Genomic DNA, 4243 nt, shown 5'->3' with positions numbered 1-4243 from the left:
GGACCCTCTGCAATCGATGTACACGATTAAGATGCCAGATAGCATACCACCTGGACTACATTTACGAAATAAAAAACATATCCCTCAACCCAGGATCGAATCCTCGACCTTCTGCATGCTAACCCAAAACTATGCACTGCACCAATTGTACAGCATAACTAGTACGTGGCAACAGTGTTGCCAGATTGCCACTCTTGAACGTCCTTTTTCCGCTGGATGTACTTGCCGGACGAAATTTAGTCAGAGACTTTTTTTTTTTTTTTTTTTTAATCGCTGGCATTTGAGTAGATGCGCTACGAAACCCGAGTGCGCGAGTTTCGCTTCACCCTGTATATTAACAAATATGAAATTCTTGCCTCACACGAACTCCACTGATGTTATAGCTATCTGAGTAAAGAACATAATGATATTCTGAAATTATACAAATTGAAACTTGAGTTTATTGCAAACCGCCAATTCCAGGAGCTATAGATTTTGTGCAGACCGGTATCACTGTTGAGTGAAATGAGAAAAATTTCTAAGTAGAGAATAACAGAGGAATGTCTGTCCCTTAACCACTAGCACTAAGTTCAATACACTGGCTGATACAACGACCTACAACCTGAGTCCACTGTGGTCAAGTCGCAGAGCTGGAGGCTTGTTGCTCACTGATGGCTGTCTGTTGTCAGGGCAAAGGTGTGTAGTCGTTATTGAGGGCGCGGCGGGAACTTGCTTCCCAAGGCAGTAGTACCTCACAGGCGGATGGGTGTGGTATGCCCAACTTGCTACTTCGCTGCACAGTGGAAGCAAGAAGAGCCGTGTTGCCCGTGCCTCCTAATTGTCACTGGGACACCGCTTATAGGCGAAAGGAGCGGCACATGTCCTCAGAGGTGCCCATGGAAACTACCTGTAGTTTTTTTTGTTGTTGTTGTTAACCTCTGGGTAATTGGTTGGCGACTCCATAATGTGTATCGCCTGCAGGCCAGCCCTTCGGCAACCCGCGGAACTTGCATACTCCGTTGGTGGAGTACATTTCCCACAAAAATCTACATAGAATAAGCAGAACAGGTCACAAAAAATCATAGACCAAGACAGGGCTACAGTGTGTTTAAAAAACGTTGGCGACTGACAGCACAGACACGAGGTTATTTTAGGTGTTTTTCTATGCAGACGATCAGACGCTAGGAGAAAACCAAACTAGATCCCGTTGCTAAATGTAATACTAGTTGTTAGACATCAAGATATCGATCAAAAAATTGAGAGCAACGGGTCCACAGAGAAAATGCTCGATGAGAGGGAAAATATGGTTAATAATAATATATAGGGCTAGTATAATCTTTCAATGATGCATCCTGAAGCATATCTGTAAAAAATAATTGCTCGAAACACAACACGCTAAACAGATATACTATGAAATATTTTTGGGAACATATAAGGAAAAACTACAGTTTAAAAGTATTAGTCATATTACGAAATATTTTGGAGAGCATAAGTAGAATTACTGTACACTGAAAGTATGAGACATATTTTAATTCCTAAATCCGAATTTTTATTATACCAAATGAGAAGAATAGAAACGTTGTATATTGAATTTCAGCCTTTGAATGGAGGACAATAAAACTGATCTACTCCCTACAGCTGGGAATCACCAAATAATGATAATTGGCCATAGTGAAATAAAAAATCTTCATCAGTCACAAGGGAATGGTCCAAGAACACATGTCGAAACCCACTCTGAAACTTTTTGCACAGGAAGAAGAAAACGAAAGAAATTCACAGCCTAAATTTTAGCTGCTAAGAACCACTGCCAGTATTTTGTAAAACATGTTGAAGTTACACAACTTTGCCGCGCGAAGCACAACTTTTAACAGTGGTTTGTACAGTCCTGCCCGCCTGGCTCGCGACTCTGCGAAACACTCAAGCAGCGCAGCGTAGCGAAACTATCCGGAGTTCACAGACACCAATTTTAAGCACCTAAATCCCGGTTTACAATGGAGCGAATGGTAGCGAACATGTCCGACTGAGCATTTGCAGAAAATTCACTACCATTCGCCTGCATATGGGTAGAATCGTTTACACTAGAGGCATCGGTAGAGAACACGAGGTAGGGAACATTGCCTATGAATGCTGTGTTAGTAGATTTAGTTTTTGGAGTTAATATTCGGCATACAGGATAAAAATCCATCTTGTTAGAGCCACAATTCGACATCAGTTAGGATTATTTTGCATGGCGAGCGCACTGTTCTTTACGGAGTACGCAAAATGCCACAATGAAGGAAGAATGTAAGTGTCTGAATTTGTATGGAAGCGTGACATGCGTCGTGATCGTGCTCTTTACACGGAATTGCACCTCCATCTCTCCTTAGCACTGGTACAAATTTTTCCTTGCATGTCGGCTGCCATTCTTCCCAGGCTTCTCGTTACCAATGAGGGAAAATTTATAAACAGAACATTAATTACCGACATCGAGCATCATCTGAAGAGGTGACACAAATAGCGTTTCCAATAAGTGTGTGAAGTCTAATGGTGATATTCTTTTTTTAAGAAAAACAGTGTAGTGGCAAAGAGCGCGCTTTGTGATCCAGAGAGCGTGGAATCAAATCCCGTTCAGACAACTACTTTTTCACTACGACTTCAAACCAAGCATTCACTTCGCACATGTTGGAACGGCCATGCTTTTGTTTGCTTCCGTGAAAACCTGGCTTAGCTACACAAACTTTTTTGAATAACTTCATATCGACAGTTCAGTTCTTGGACAAATAATTCTGATAACAGTATCTAGCAGAGAAAATAAAATCACGGCGGTGTTTGATGTCACAGACGACTTCCATCAATGAGGACGTGTAATCTGTTGAAATGAAATGTGCTTTGCAGTACTACATTTTATAAAAATTCCTGTAGGCATTTCCTTATAATAATGTTCGAATGTTGTACATTTGAATGTCACTGAAACAGTTGTTTGTTTATTCCCGGTAGTCGTCAAAAAAATTCGAAGTGTCTATTGAATGACAAAAACAAACTATTTTCTTGCACCAGGCACACCGGACAAACGAAAAATTGATGCAGTCAGGCACTTCGCAGTAACCATTACTTTTATTTAGACAGAAATGGGATAGAGTCACATATGGTCCCGGCCACTGTTCTGCATATTGTGTTGCATTACAGGCATATCTCATCAAATTCGTAAAGCGTGACGAAGGAAAATGGTAATGCACAAATCGCTGGAGATTAAGAGAACTGTTCCGCTGATAAACCTGAAATGAGAGAGATGTTATTTGAGTGGCTAATTCCAGAGAACAGTAACTGTGTTTTATATTGTCAGAAAAACTATTAACGAACGATAACCTGGAACGTCCTTTACAAATTACTATCGGATTGTGTCATATTTCCTGCTTACAAATGTACCGCCGACCTCGGCTGTGTGTGGACCTAGTTGCCCATACGCAGTTGCTGTAGCGCCTGTAGGAATGTTCATTTCCATGACCGCCTGGCTCGCTGCGAACTCGCAAATTTTCACCTATTTTTTTTAAATACTTGCAGTGCCTCATAGCAGCTAAAATTTTGACAGCGCAATTCCTTTCGTTGTCTTCTTCCTGTGTAAAAAATTTCAGGTTTGGTTTCGACCTGTCTTGCTGGATTATTCCCTTGTCAGTAGCATTGTTAGTCTTTTAGCTTTCTGCTACTTAAGTTCAGTTAAACACGAACTGATAAACAATTGCTGTAAATCTCTGATTCTTTTGATGCTAATACGTTACTACAAATTATTCTGTTTATATACCACAACAGAGTCTGTTGCAAAGTCTGTCGAAGTCTTGAAATCTTACTGCTTCTCCAATTTTGAATTTGTTTTGCTTTGCTTAGATTATTTTTCGAAGATTATATTGGATTAGAAACGCTGCTAGCTCTGTGCCACCACAGTCAGGACGTTCACAAGTGTGTGGAAAAAAGGAAGAAAAAACAAAAACCCAAAAATAGATACCCATTAATTAAATGGCAGGCTAGTGAAGTGGTCCTCAAGGACTAGGAAAACGAAAATTTCTTGATTCTTTTCCGTTTGCACATTAATTAAAAAGCTGCCGAAAATATTTAAATGTATACTTAATAAAGTTAACAGCATATTTGCTAAACGGTGGTTGTGACCCATCATTGAAAAAATAATTATTTACATCATTTAGTCCGAGGAGTGACCTCTGCTGGTTACATCTTACATATCCTGCAGACAAATTAATTTCAGTTTCTAATTATTAGTAACACTGAAGAGTCA

Source organism: Schistocerca serialis, chromosome 9, assembly GCF_023864345.2.
Source record: "Schistocerca serialis cubense isolate TAMUIC-IGC-003099 chromosome 9, iqSchSeri2.2, whole genome shotgun sequence".
NCBI classification, from domain to species: domain Eukaryota; kingdom Metazoa; phylum Arthropoda; class Insecta; order Orthoptera; family Acrididae; genus Schistocerca; species Schistocerca serialis.
The sequence above is the reverse complement of the archived record's forward strand: the minus strand, read 5'-3'. Positions refer to the sequence as shown.